Genomic DNA, 16256 nt, shown 5'->3' on the forward strand with positions numbered 1-16256 from the left:
TTACAGTTTTGCTAAAGCACATCTAGATGTGCCATAAGTATTGCACATCTAAGTCATATGTCATTGATCTTACATTGATATTTGTGTGAATATTTCCTTTCTCTTTTTTCTTTTCTCTTTATGCTTGATTCACTCACTTAGATGTGCAATAACTAAAGCACATCTAGATGTGCCCTAGACACACCCTTTCAATTACTGAATTTTCTATATCTTTCTCCTGCGTGTGTTGTATGTTTCTTTTTCCCTCCATGTCGACGTATGCATCTTCTCTTTCTGATGCGGATTTTCCTTCATGCACAGTAGGTCCCATGCATGGCAGAGATGTTGGATTGCTTTGAGAGATTGATGTACTTTTATGTGAGGCATCACAATTATGAAATTGTTTTATTTCATTTATTGCACATTATAAAATAATGTAAACCAGATTATTGCAAAGAAGGCGTGGCTGGATGTGGCCCCTAATGCAAACTAGCCTTCCTAGAGCTCTGTGTGCGTTGTGGGTGTCACACGCAGTCATCCTCCTGTCCCAATCGTGTGCGATATGGCACCATAGCAAATATATACTACAAGTGGGTGCAATAATATGGTGCCCATATCAACAACAAGCTAGTGGTGATGGGTCGAGGTTATCGTGTGTAATGAGCTGGTTAAGTATCAAATTTTAACTTTCTTAGTTTACTACTAGCGGACGAAGGCACAGGGGCATGCTGCGCCTGTGTATTAATTAGCTTGTTGTTGGCTTAATTGTAACTTGATTTGCTCGTGCTTGTATTTGCTATTCGTAGTTCTTCATTGTGTCTTATCAAGTAGCATGAGGAACAATAGAATAGGCAATATATGTTTTATGGTAGCCAAAAGGAGCGCTTATATACACAATTACCGGTATCACACTAGTGCAGACGGGTCCTACAAACGGTATTTACCCCCTTTACATGACATAGTTTTAAACTGTCGCCTTACTTGTGCGGGCCGATTAGGAGGGAGGGGGGTGGGGGGTTCCATCCCACATGACTCAGAAAATCGTTGGCGATAGTTTCTCTGGTGACACACGAGGTGCAAAAAAAGCTCATATGCGATCGGATGAGCCGTTGCAAACAATTATATGGGACAAATCGTGCGAGATGTTTTTGGCATACCACACAGTGAATTCAAAACAAACGTTTCCATTTGAATGGTACATCACACACAATTTTCTACATCACATCGTCTGTGATAGGGCAAGCCATCAGAAACGATATTTACAATTTTGTCGTTTGTGTTATCGAATACATCATGCACGGTGCCTAGAAAAAATTGTATGTCATAGGGTTGTTCATCATACACAGTTTTTATAAATTTGCCGCAATCTAGGGGAAACTACCTTGCCATGGCTATGGGAATAAATTTTCCATGTCTTTGGTAGTAAATTTGCCATGGCCTAGCAATCCAATACGCCATGGTATATGAAATTAAACAATATGTAATTCATGATAAATGTAGAAAAAGTATCTCCTGGCAAATTTATTAAATAATTTTCTAATTGATGGATAATTCGTAAAAATACATACTACACTGACATGGTAATTTTTTTAAAATGATATAGTTTTTTGCATGGCAAATGCAGAAAATTTATGTTGTCATGTGACAAATTATATGAAATTTATAAGGATTTAATAAAAAAAAGGGGGTCACACGGCAACTTGCCTTACAAGAAGATACTGCTTAAACAGTGGCAATCATAGAATAATTTTGTACATGCATGGAAAATTTATTTATTTTCTTGTTTTGCTAACAATCATGGAAAAAATTGCCATTTTTTAAATAATAACATTGCCATGGTTAAAAAAAGGCCGCTTATAGGCGCCGGCGCGCCGGCCGAACTGTTCGCCCGGTCCAGCCCCAGCCACCCGATACCACGATTAAGGGCTGTTCGATTTGATCCCTGCTTCGTCTTCCTCCCAGTTATTCGCCTGGAAAAAAATGTACAACACCCACAGCGATGTTCGACACCCCCGCCATCCCCAGCGACCAAGCTTGAAGAACCATCGCGACGTCCCTGTCGCCGGTTGGTGCCCTCGCCGGCCGTCCTCGTCGCCGGGGCCACTCGCCGGGGGCACTCGCGAGATGCAGCTCTACCTTTGCATCTCAGTGTGTCACCCCCTGGATGCAGCTCCACCGCCCGCGCTTGCTATGGATGCAACTTCGCCGCCCCCCGCGCTCGCCATGGATGGATCCTGCCCTCACCGCCCGCGCACGCCATGGATGCAGCTCCGGCGATTGACTGGTTCCAGCAAATAGAATTGCCCGTTGTAGCATTTTTTGTTGTCAGTCGTAGCAAAATGGAGACACGGTTGTAGCATGTTGTCGGACGCCTGACGGTCGTAGCCGACAGTAAACTGGTTCCAACAAACAACGATGCCTACTGTAGCAAAAAATGATGCCGGATGTAGCAAAAAACCGGGGTGCATTTGAGGCACCGGCTCCAGCAAAAATCATTGTTGAATGTAGCAAAAATCATTGGTGCTTGTAGCAAAAAAAAGACCTCGCCAATTTCTCATGAACGATGAAAAGAAAAGGTTGTGGTAGCAAAAAAACTCGCCGGTCATAGCAAAATTTAATGACAGTTGCAGCTAAAAAAGACCAGCCAATTCTCATGAACCATGAAGAAAAAAATGGTGGTAACAAAAAAACTCATTGGTTGTAGCAAAAATTGATGCCGGTTCCAGCAACCACGGTGGCTGGTTCCAGCATGGGTGGGCGTTGGTTCCAGTACGCGGCAACAACGGCCATAGTGGAGCTCGCCAGAGCTGCGGCTGCAACCAGATGTGTGGTGGCTCCCCCATCGCACATCGCCTCGCCTCCGTCGCACATCACCGAGGTCGCCGCGGCTCGCCGTCGCCATGAAGCAAAAAGAAGAGATGGAATCGAGAGACGGAGAAAGTAGAGACACCCGCGTGAGAGGATAAAACTAGCGGGACGCAGGCGTGGGCTAGCCAGCCATGTGGGACGTGGTCATGGCACCCCCTGCGTGAAAGGATCCAGCGCGATCCGATTGCACGCGGCCGACTCGCACGCGACCGGCCGAAACGCTCGGCCGGCCACCATAGCGAAACCTTTCCCTTAAAAAGGTAAATTTTCCATGGCAATTTTTTTTTGCCATGATCTAACTTACCAATTGCCATGTCCAAACAATAACTTTGGCATGGTTGAAGGAAGAAATATACATTAACAATAAGTTTGCCATGGTGTGGAATGAGACATGGCAAATTTATTGTTTAATTTGCCATGGTGCAGGGAGTGTGGATACTGAGTGGGGTGTGGGGCGGGGAGAGGGATAGGGAAAGGGAAGAATAAGGCTGTCTCTGGGCTGCTCTCGCTCGCGACGAAATCTTAATATCCTGAATGTTTTCACAAGTTGACGTGGAACAGAACCCTGCATTGAGATTCATGTGCACAAACCAACGGCAATGAGGGTCTGTTTGGTTTCAAATAAGTCACCAACTTATAAGTCAAAAAGTGGAAAACATGACTTATTTTGCCAAACAGACCCAACTTATAAGTCACCCCAACTTAGAGGGTGTTTGGATCACTAGAGACTAGAGACTAGAGACTAGTAGTAGTCACCTTTAGTCAGTAAACCTCCAAACACCTCTGACTAGTGGGTGACTAAAACTAGTTTAGTCCCTAGTCACCCCACCCCCAACTTTTACTGACTAGAGACTAGTAGTAGTCACCTTTAGTCAGTAAACCTCCAAACACCCCTGACTTTTACTGACTAAAGTCCCCCTCTCTCTCCTCTAATTGGTGTTGCACAAGGGACATTTAATACTGAGACATTTAATGCTGACTAGAGTAGTAGTCACCTTCCAAACAGGGCCTGACTAAAAACTTCTAGTCTGACTACTACTAGTCACATGACTAGAGAGTATCCAAACACCCTCTTATAAGTCATAAGTTGCTCCACTCCAACTTAAAACTTATAAGTCACCCCCTTTTGTGTGGGTCCCACCACCTGCATGATGTGGTTTGGTGTGGGAGGGTGTGGTCAGGTGACTTATAAGTCAGGTGACAACCAAACAGGCGTGACTTATAAATCACTGGTTTTAAATCACCTGGTTATAAGTCAGGTGACTTATTGGAACTAAACAGGCCCTGAGTGTGTTCAGGTTGAGAATATAAAAATTCGACGTTCGGATTTTATAATTTCCGTAAATCTTTGTGTACTCGATCAGCTTTATTCAGGTTTATTAATATAAAAATCCCTTTTCCCATGCAATTTTTTTGTATACTCTACAAATAGGAGGGTTTTGCTAGACCTACGAATAAATACATACGTTTTTTCGCAAGAAGAGAATAAATATGTATGTTACCCAAAAAAAGGGAGTGCTACGCGTCAGTCGACGGATCTTTTTAAAAGATCCGCCGCCTCGCGGGCCTTCCGATATAAGTTCCTCAACATACTATCTTACTTTGCAACAAGAGTGTTGTTTTAGAAACAACGATGACTATTATAATAAAGAGCTTTGTTTCAGAAGCATCAGTGACTATTGCAAAAAAATGCTTTGTTTCAGACACATTGATGACGTTGCCAAAAACATCTTTGCGTATGGTTTCTCTTTGCAACAAGAGCATTGTTTCAGAAACACCGCTTACTATCGCAACAAGAGCTTTGTTCAGAAAACACATGCTCCACTGAAAGAGCACCGTGCGCTACAGGAGCACCATGAGCCGCTGCCGTCGCAGGTCCTTGTTGTGACGCTCGCCGTCAACCCCAACGGACCTTGCCGAGACGAGCCCCCGTCGCTCCCGGACGTCCCAACTTCCTCCTTGCGGGTCATCCTCCTCGAATCCGGCGACATCCGGCTGGAATCCTCGCCGTCGTCGCCCTCCTAGCCGCACGAGTCACCGCCCCTCACGGCTCCCGGGCGTCCCAGCCTCCCGCCCGCGCCCCATCCTTGTCGGATCCGGTGAGATTGCTCGCCGCCATTGCCCTCCAGCTGCAAGAGTCACCGCCGCTGCAAAAAAGGGCCAGGAAGTTGCAAATTCTCTCTTTCGGAACAACTGCTCAGTTGCAGAAACGGTGTGTACACAGATGTGGGGGTGGGCTTGCTCTCATCCGTCTGATCAACTAACAATCTGACGGACACGGAGCCGACGGACGGACCGCGCGATCGGCCGGTTGAAAGTAAGCTTTTCCCCCCCAAAAAATCATAATTAACGCAAAAAATAAAGAAAAGAAATACGTTTTTTTTTGAAGGTAAAGAAAAGAAATACGTTGAGTCCGTAGGTTTAGGACTTCATGTAGAGACGCGTGCGCGGACGGGACGGCGTGGTTACAAAGCAAAACATAAACAACAGAGCAAGAAATATTCGTCACGTACGTAACAAACACACCAGAAAATCAGGAAAGATAAGATATCGGGAGTTTCCTTTCAATATAGTTTCAAGGGATATGTTTCCATAGCCAACATGCATAGTCCTCTTGCAGACATGTACGCCGACCTGTTTGCGTGCAGATTCGGTCTCCAAAACTAGGTGTACGTACGTGGAGGCAATCCAGCTAGCTTAATTTTTTCCAGACGAAGATTGCCATGCCCAGCCTCGTCGATTCATCGCCGCCGGAGGCCATAGCGAGCAAGACCTCCTCCTCGGTGTCCGTCCACACCGGCGAGCACCTGTTCACCATCTTCCGCCACTCCCAGATCAAAGGCAGCAACACATGCCTCACGTCCAAGCGCTTCCGCGTCGGGGGTTACGACTTACGACTGGGTTATCGACTACTACCCCAACGGCGACTCCAGGATTGCCGACGGGCAGTTCACGTCGGTCTACCTCATGCTCATGAGCGCCTGCCAGCGTGAGGTCAAGCTCTCCTATACCTTCTGCGTCCACGATCCCGCGGCGCCCCTGACCAGAGAGAAGAACAAATTCGGCCACATCGTCAAGTTTTCGTCCGAGGGATCAGCGGCAGCAGGCATGATACTAAGAAGATATGATGGTACGGTTATCTTTGCAGCCTACCGGTGTATCTTCAATTGCAATGATGCGCTCGAGGCGGAACTACATGCAATAATGCAAGGAATGGCAGCATTGCAATCTTCCCATCATCGTTCAATCTGATTCCTCACAGGCTCTATCAGCTTTGTTAGGAGAAAGTCTTTCCCACTCGGCATATGGTCACTTAGTTGCGGAGATTCATCATCTGATGGGTGTAAGAGAGTTTATTCCTTTAAAAATTAAATGAGAACAAAATAGGGTAGCAGATCGTTTGGCTATGTATAGTCGTACAGAGAGAACTACAGCTGTATGGCTTGGGTAGGGCCCTCCTTCTGTTGAGGAGCTTTTGCCATCTAATTGCAACCCTATGAATGTGGAATAAAACTCTTTTGCCATCGCAAAAAAAGAAGTTTTCGTCCGAGGGGGACAATTCTGGTACTACAAAAATTGTGAGCAAAGCTGATTTGGCTGCATCCGGTTGCCTCAAGGACGACTGCCTAGTGATCAAGTGCACCATCGATGTTATTGACGACAGTGACGACAGTTCAATCGTGCCGCCCTCCGAGCTAAGAGAGGATCTCCACAACCTTCTAGAAAGAGGCTTCAGGGCAGACCTGACTGTCGTGGTTGGCAAGTACAAAAGTTTCAAGGTGCATGGTTGCATCCTCGCGGCCCGATCGCCGGTGTTCCAAGCCCTGCTGTGTGGCTCCATGGCTGAGAGCACAGAAAGCAGCATCCACATCGAGGGCATGAGTGCTAAGGCTTTCGAGGTCTTGCTGTATTACATGTACAATGACTGCCTGCCTGGATTCATGGATGAGCCGACGAAAGAGGCTACGAACACAGTAGGTTCCATCTTGAATCTTGCGGAGCTATACAGTTGCCATATGCTAAAGGCCCGTTGTCTCAAGTACGTTGGGAAAGACACCGACAGGCTGCAAGCCATTGAAGATGCAGGAGAGTTCGTGCAACTACAGCACAACCACCCACTTCTTGCGCGTGATATTCTCGGCAAACCCGGGTGTAAGAAGAACAAGAAAAAGAAAAAGAAGGGAGGCAAGGCGCGGAACAAATAAACCAATCGATTCTCCAAAGGAAATACACACTCTCGCAGCTCATGCAGTGATATACTCCGGGAGAGAAGTGGATTATAATTTACCGTAAATTTTGCGTTGTTTTTCTATACTTCCATCCATGTGTGCATGGAGCTACAACATTTTTCTCTCGATACCAAATCATTTATCTATCGATCCATTTTCTTGTTTACATATTTACTCACAAAATATAACCCTATTTATTACTAGTAGAATGCCCGTGCGTTGCTACGGGCTACAATGCATATAAATGAATTAAAAAATAATTAAGGTTGTCTCCAAGGTCAAATCTTATTTCTCCCTCATGCATCCGGGCTTGTTCGGACATCAAACAGGGCTCCTAAAATCCAACCGTTTCGACATGCAGGGCTCCTAAAATCCATCCCATATGTGAGGGAAAAATATGGTTGTCCCTACCATCTGCTATGTTATCACGTGGTGCTAACACAAAAAAAACCACCCCACGAGACACATTTTCTTTTTCCTGACGGTCCCTTCCCTCCCCGCTCGGTTTTCTGTCGTAGTGAGACATTTATTGTTGGAGCCCTTTTCAACCACATGACGCCTAGCTCACCTTCGTTATGGCGCCCTCTCTCCTTCACATTGTACTTCCTCACGAACCCCCAAGGAGGATTCGCCCGCCAACCGCTCTGATCCCCTTCCCCCTGTTTGTGTCTATCCGCCACCGCCATCACGGGAGCCGAGGAGTGTGCCGTCCATGACGCACTCCGAGACAAGAAGATATATCCGATTTCTCGCCACATTATACATACAGTTGAATGTCATGCATTACCACGAAAGAAAAATATGATGTTCGTTGTTAGGCATGCAACTGATATGCCATCGTGTCCATTATTAATTTTTGAGATCAAAGCAAAGCTTTATAACTTAACGGTGCTCAGGCATATCGCCCAACGCACATTTGACCACTCGGGCCGGTACATCAGATTCCCACTCCGCAAAGTGGTTTGGTTCAAACAAACGACCAATGAAAGCTAATTCATGTGCAACAGTGTTTGCAGAGCGCCTACACACATTTATTACATGGCGGGAAAACCACATTTTAAGTTGGTATTTTGTGTCCTCAATGAGCGCCGCATATGCCAAGGAATCAGATTTGTTCATGTCCAGAGCCTCCATCAACAGTTGAGAATCTGTTTTAAATTCCACATTTATGATTCCCAGATCAGCAGCAAGTGCCACAGCATGGGTCATTGCATGAGCTTCGGCCGCAAAAGCATCAGTGACATTCTCCTGACGTCCTGCTCGTGCACAAACAATATGGCCGTCAGGTGTTCTTGCCACAACGCCCCGGAATGAGAGATCCATCCAAGTTTATCTTGACCACTTCACCTGTCGGCGGCTTCCATTGCTGCTCATTACCTTTCTTGGGCCGCGGCATGAATATCTGCATGTATTCGATAACATTGCTCCTGGTGCGACTGGCGATCTCAGGAGCCGACAATGGCATCTCTCCCTCCCGCAGCTTATTTCTGTTAGACCACCAGAGGCACCAGAAGGTGAGCACGTGCAAGCGTTTCTTCATATCCAGCCCCCATAAGTAATCCAGCATTGCACGCACTGAATGTATCTCCTCTAAGTCCAGACGTTCTTTTTCCAAGGCCAACTCCCTCCACACCTCCTTCACATTTTTGCACTTAATAAAAAGATGGGCACCATCTTCATCAGCTCGGCCACAGAAAAGGCACTTCTTGTCGTCGATTGGGATCCCTCTTCGTTCCACGTTCGTCCGAAAAGCGAGTGATTCATGCTTGAGTCTCCACATGAACATCTGTATGGTTTTTAGACATGGCAATTTTCACAGCCTCTTCCAGGAATCATCAGCTGTACTATCCAGGTTCCTCGCGCTCACCGTACTCTGCCCTTGTCCTCCATTCTGCTCCTGATTTTGCAGCTGCACATGAAGTTTATACGCGCTCTTGACTGAATGCCTTCCTTTACTATCAAAATGCTAGGCAATGAAGTCTTTGTTAGCATAAGCTTGATTATAGATTAATTAGGTTTTCATGTATTAGTTGGGTATATGCATTGTCCTGATGCATGCACGTACGGGTTGTACTAGTAGCTAGCGTAGCAGTCCTAGACGGAGTCTAATTAGGCTAGGAGTACTAATGTGAGTACTGGCTGAGTTAATTAGGTGAGTCCTGCACGTGTGGTGATTGAGTCCTACTAGGAGGTCGTGTCCGAGTAGGATTGGGTGGTTTAGGTCGGCTGCTCCATTGTATATAAATACATGAGGCCTGCGTGAGTTTATTGTACCGGTAAAGAAAAGAAGAAAATAAAAAAAAGGGAAAAGAGAGGCACGACACGTGCCTTTGGCAAAAGTTATCGTGTGCGCGTCTCTGTCGTGATTTGATGTGATCGATCCTGTGGCAAATCCTAACAATTGGTATCAGAGCAAGGTTCGAGACTTGAAACCGCGCTTGCCCCGGGGTTGTGACCCGACTAGCGCCTCGGGGCGGGCGATGAAGTCGCTGGGTGGTGCAGCGACACGGAGGATCAAGCGATCGTCGTTCGGCGGAGCGACATGGAGGGAGACGGCGGGCTGTCGTCGGCAAGGCGGTGGAAGGAGATCGTTGACGGGATGTGGTGGTGCCGAGGTGCGGTGATGCGGTGCCGGAAAGTCGTCAAGATCATCATCCGGGAGTTAGAGTCAAGGAGTATGCAAGTTGGCATGACTGGTCGTCGTCGCGTCGCTGAGTCGTCGTCATGTCCAAGCGCTCATCTCTGTGAGAGGTCGTTGCAGTTGAAGCGCATCACAGTCGAAGTGTTGTCCGGTATGGTGCGTCATCGGAGCAAGGTATCGACCGATGTGAAGACAAGGTGGCAAGGCGGCCATCTGCGTGTCTCGGCTAGAAGATCAAACTTGTCGTGTAGTGGGACAGTGACCAGTTAAATTGACGACATGAAGATTGATGGTGCGTCCAATCTTGCATGTTGCACGCGTAGATGCGACCGTGTGGGCTGGTAGTCCGGATCATGCGTCGAAGTTTGGATCGTCAAGTCGTGGATCTACAATGAGCCAAGATCAGAAGGAGTACGAGGAGATGACAAATCAAGACTAGGGAGAGATTGTTAGCATAAGCTTGATTATAGATTAATTAGGTTTTCATGTATTAGTTGGGTATATGCATTGTCCTGATGCATGCACGTACGAGTTGTACTAGTAGCTAGCGTAGCAGTCCTAGACGGAGTCTAATTAGGCTAGGAGTACTAATGTGAGTACTGGCTGAGTTAATTAGGCTGGTCGTAATGGTAGTATCATAGCTAGTATCATACATGCCAACTAGACAATTTTGATGAGGTGTCATAACATTAAATGAAGAAAGAGAGGGTGTAGTATCATATCATGATACCGTATCATATTAAATGCTATGCTACTTTGTGTCATGCATGGCAATAAATAGAGTACTACATGATACTAATATATGATACTATACATTAGAGAGGTAGTATCATACACTAGTATCATATGCATGATACTAGTATATGATACTCCCCATTACAACCAGCCTTAGGTGAGTCCTGCACGTGTGGTGATTGAGTCCTACTAGGAGGTCGTGTCCGAGTAGGATTGGGTGGTTTAGGTCGGCTGCTCCATTGTATATAAATACATGAGGCCTGCGTGAGTTTATTGTACCGGTAAAGAAAAGAAGAAAATAAAAAAAAGGAAAAGAGAGGCACGACACGTGCCTTTGGCAAAAGTTATCGTGTGCGCGTCTCTGTCGTGATTTGATGTGATCGATCCTGTGGCAAATCCTAACAGTCTTGTATCCCCTCCCTTAAGGGAATTTGTAGGATATGTCTCACATCATCGGCCCAAAAGGTGTCGTGGATCAATCTCTCATCCCAAGAACCCGTAGCTGGATCAATGAGATTCGAGACCCACTCCAGTATACTTCCTCCTCTGGGTGTTAAAATGTGTCGAGACCATGGCCTTGGAATCCACGGGTCTGTCCATATTCTGACATTACATCCGTCCCCAATTCTCCATAGGTAGCCCTCTCTTATAAGATCGCGGCCATTCAGCAAGCTACGCCAGGAGTAAGAAATACCATCCTTCGGTACAACCTCTAGGATATCAACCTGTGGATAGTAGCGAGCTTTGAGAGTTTTTGCACAAAGCGTTTCAGGGTTCTGAATCAGCCTCCAAATTTGCTTGGACAACATCGCTACATATTGAAGCTATGCATATCCCGGAATCCCAAACCACCTTGGGCCTTGGACATAGTGAGTTTCTTCCAGCTAATCCAATATGTCGTGCTCTCCTTGTCCTGCTGACTCCACCAATAATTGCCAATGAGGGAGCCAATTTCTTTGCAAAAGGTTTTAGTTAGATCAAAGCACAACATTGCGAAGGTGGGAATTGCTTGTGCCACACTTTTCACCAGCGTCTACTTGCCAACCTTTGCAATTAGTTTCTCCTTCCACCCATAAACCTTCCCTGCTATGCCTCCTTTAACATACGCAAAGGCTTTCTTCTTGGACTCCACATGTACAGGCAGCCCAAGATACTTCTCGCTCCATGACTCACTGTGTATTTGCAACGCATTTTTCACTGAATCTTTCACCTCCTCTTTTGTATTTGGACTGAACATAATGGCCGATTTTTCGAGATTGACACATTGCCCTGTGCAATCTTCGTATAGGTCCAGAATCTCCCTTAGCGCCGCGCCTTCCATGGATTTGCCTTCATTAGGAGGACTGAATCATCAGCAAACAGCAAGTGGGACACCACTGGTGCGGTTGGGCAGATCTTGACCCCAGTTATTTTGCCGGTACGTTCTGCATCGTGAAGGAGAGCTGATAGTCCCTCCGCACAGATGACAAACAAGTATGGCGAAACCGGGTCACCTTGTCGCAGGCCACGGGAGGGACAAAACTGCTGCATGAGGTTTCCATTAAGCTTGATCTGGTACCGGACAGTGGTTACGCACTTCATGATCAAGTCCACCCAGTGCCTTCTGAACCCAAGTCTCTGCAGCATCGCGCTAAGGAAATCCCACTCGACCCGGTCGTGTCCATTATTAATTTTGAAGAAACCAACCAATGCATTTACCCTTCTATTATAACCAAAAAATTGTATGACTTAATGAAAAATATATGAACCACTCACTCATCAATTTGTTGCAAAGCCATCTCTAATGAAATGCAATTTGCCACATTTTTACCTTGCAAAGTATACACAAACAAGGTGAAAGAGAATTAACTCAACACCATTGCATACATGTAAAAATACGGCAATGTCATTGAATGTATGATCTTAACTAGGACATGAGCCCTTGTCCTAGAGACAGATTTATGGTAATAATTCAGGTAACATTTGCTTGTATAAAGTTTTAGTCAAACTTGATGAGATCAAGTAGCAATTGGGCACATGTCTCCTTACGTGTTATGGGTCGTAAAGTTGAGGTTCCACTTGGTGACTCTGAAGATCAGCGTATCCTCAATGGGCAATTGCTCTTGAAAGATTATGGTGACCGCGGACTCAATGTAGGCTCTAATCAACCTTTCAGCATCTCGTGCATGTGATTTCTTGTTGAAAGCGATGTTGATAATGTCCCCTGATAGCATGGCACTGTCACTCCATCTGTACAAATGGATTAAGAGGCATTTTTCCTCAGCATTAAAGGAATGTTTATTTTGTCAACACAAGATTTCTTAATCTATAGGTGAAAATTGTTAAATACTAAATTTCATACTCCCACATAATCTGTAGATTTTATAAAATAGTATTGATTTGTAGATGAATCAATGCAAAATAGCAATAATCATTTTGACTATCCTCTAAACTAACAGTGTCAACACAATTACGGTCGCGCCGTCCCAAACAGTTTTGAACTAAAAAATGTACTCGTATACACCACAACGATATGCATGATGGTGAGTTCATAAAAAACATATGACATTTAAAAACATGATTGAAGCCACATCAGCTGTGTCATGATCTAGCCAATATTCACCTTCTTAAATTTGTAGATTGAAGCCAATGTGAACATATGGAGATTACACGTGTTTTCTGTTTAGACAGTATGAACATCTTAAATTCTGGAGGCGGCAAAGTATAAACCGCATTTAGTCTTACAAGAACCAAATATCAATCGGTGAGAGTAATTGATGATCGCAACTCACAAGTCTGAAAGACATAAACCCTCATCATTTGGGGCGTGGATCTGGGAAAGAAAAGGCTTATTTACGTAGAATCATCTGATTAAGGATGTGATATGCATGGATGAAAGTGGGGGTTAAACCTTGATAGTGAGCATCTGGCCACCGATGGTGAGGAAGATGGTCATCTGGAGCATGAGGTTGAAGGTGTTTTGGATGTTATTGCCACCGAACTCCAATTGATGCCCCCCTCTGGTTTCTCCATATTGCATGTCTTCCTCACTGTCACTGAATTCTTCAGAAAGAATTGCTTACCCAGAGGCCGACCAGCATGCAAACATCTTCCACACTCCAATGCTTATCCCCCACATTAGCGTTATTCCATGCACTCCACCATTGCCAGCATAGAATAGTGGCTCGAACTATTTGCTTCGCATCCCTACACTTCCAATAGAGTTTAGCCCCCCCGCACCTCAAAAAAGTGTGGCTCCCATTCTTATGGTGGATCTCAATGTCCATCCCCCCCCCGGTAAATTTTCAAATATTCAGGACATTAAATCATATGATGGATAAGCAAATACAAATGGTATCATCTCATATACATGCCTCTGCAACTTAGTACATAACTCATGCCTTTGGCTAGTCATGACAGGGATTAACTTCACTCCCCGTCTTCAAGCCTTGTGAAACATCCAGTAATTCCCCGTACACACAAATTTATACATCTTCGAAAAGACAAAAGAATAATCAAAAGTGTTGGAGAATTACCAAAATTTCCTCGAGAAAGGCTTGCTGCAGAATTACCAAAATTTCCTCGAAAAACACTTGCTCTAGAATTACCAAAATTTTATATACAAATCAAAAGTAACATCCCCAACATGTTCTTAAACACAATGGTATTAGCTGAAAAATGTAGCGAACAACAGGAACTACATTCTGACTAATACAAGTTGAAACACAAGTTATATACAAAATTACCAGAAAAAATGTAGCTAACAATAGGAACTACATTCTGACTAATACAGGTCGAAACACGAGTTATATACAAATAAAAAGTAGCATCACAACATGTTCTTAAATAAAAATAGAGGATATATTCTAACTGGAAATCACCTCCTCATGCAAGTACTTCTTGTGCAAACTTGAAAGCTTCATGTGTTATCCTGACGCGAGTTAACTCTACCAAAGTTTGTTACTGCAGATGGAAGTATTATTGGGGGTTTGTACCCAGAATCTGCATGCCATAATTCGAGTCAAGATAAGAAGTCAAAATCTCATGAAGGAAATATAAGGTAAAAGAACTTTCTAGACATAGGTGTGGCCAAACCGCATTGTGGAAAATGCACAACCAGACCCTAGACCCGCTTTTGATTACGTGTGAACCTTCTTTACGATGTAATCCAGTTGTGTCAGTCTTGGAACTCTCAGACCTAGCAAGATCAATCAAGTTCCGAAAAATATAAGGATTAAAATAATAAGAGCATGTAGAAACCATAAATTTTACTAAATTCCTAGATCCTAGATAAATATAGACAATCAGTAAGGTGCGTGAAATGGTATGAAATTAGGAAAGTTTGATCCATGATCTTTTGTATGTTAGGAAAGTGCTGATTTGCAATAAAAGAGTGGAGAGAAAAATAAACCGATAGATAAGAAAACCAACATGGTAAGGGTGATTGGTGGTGGGAGGAAATAAAACCAGACAAAAATAAAACCGAAGTACCAGGCTACCAACTGCTCTATTAGGAGTAGAGATAATTAGTATGCATGCTTCTTGTTAAATAATATGATAATACTCCTAGTTTTTTTTTCTCTCCCAATGGATCTCAATAGCGGTAAAGCTATTGTCTTGTGACCATGAGTTCACGGGTTCGAGTTCTGGAAACAGTCTCTTGTAGAAATGTAGGAAAAAGATGCATATTATAGACCCAAAGCGGTCGAACACTTTTCTGCACCCTCGTCATTTCCAAACCCTGTGCAAGCAGGCGCTACGTGCACCGAGCTGCCCTTTTAATGGATCTCAATAGCTCCATTCTGCTGGTAAAACAATTCTTGTTCTCAACCCTAGCCGCCGCCGCCTCCGTCCCCCCTCCTCTCATTGTCTGACGGCCTCAGAGGTGCCGATGGCGTGTTTGAGTGAGGTATCTCGGGCCTCTAACTACCTCGACGACGTCCAATCCGGCATCCACGAAGGGTTTGTGAGAGTTTGTGTCGCCAAATCTCTCGGCTCTCTTTGAATCCTGACAGTTAGTGTGTCTATCAATGAAAGCAATTGACTGGCTATTAGTGCGGCAACTTTGACATCTTATTTCATGTTGTTTTCCGTGGATGGCCTCCCACGTCAGCGAATCCTGCACACCGCCCAGAATGGTAGGAGAGGAGAGGAAATGCGCGTGCAAGATAGAAGAGGGAGTTGTGCGTCTCCCAAGAAATTCAAACCAGGGGAGCATTGAAAGGGAGTGGTTTGGCCCGAAATAGTGTCCGGGACCCAACCACTAAGCGCACGTCGGGCGTCCCCTCTGTGGCCGTGTGTGTCGGAAGGCTCGGCCGTTCCGCCGGGCACCGGATGCGGTAACCGTCCATCCGCATGGGACGGCTCACGCACGCGTTCGATGACGCTGAATAGCGCAGCTGCACTATTATACATTTGGAAATAGACAAAGAAGTGGAGGACACGGTGGGCTTCTCTCATCTGATGTGTTGCTGATGTCAAAATTTAGCTGAGACATATTTACTTCTCATCTAGATGAGTCCTCGATATAGACACTAATCAAATACTCCCCTCAATCTTCTGAATTTTGTATCCATTGATGTTCGATCGTGACACGAACACATCAGTTGATGCTTAGGCCTACTTGTAAGCCGGCCGGCCGGTAAATAACAGATTATTAACATATGTTTCCGATCTATAAGAAGCTTGACGTACGTAATGATCTAGGAAATCGGCCGGTAATAAAGTTACTAACATGTATCCGATTTGTTCTCAAATAACTGTATGTACACATATATAGAGTATAAGGCGTGCCCTGTCCATCAGATTTCTTTTAGAAAGTCGCT

The 16256-nt window shown here is 45.0% G+C and overlaps 1 pseudogene; it reads left to right on the plus strand.

Annotated features, from left to right (window-relative positions):
* Positions 1-2728: 2728 nt before the first annotated feature.
* Positions 2729-7052, plus strand: LOC123138967 (BTB/POZ and MATH domain-containing protein 3-like; annotated as a pseudogene).
* Positions 7053-16256: the final 9204 nt, after the last annotated feature.

The sequence above is a fragment of the Triticum aestivum genome, chromosome 6B, assembly GCF_018294505.1.
Source record: "Triticum aestivum cultivar Chinese Spring chromosome 6B, IWGSC CS RefSeq v2.1, whole genome shotgun sequence".
Taxonomy (NCBI): domain Eukaryota; kingdom Viridiplantae; phylum Streptophyta; class Magnoliopsida; order Poales; family Poaceae; genus Triticum; species Triticum aestivum.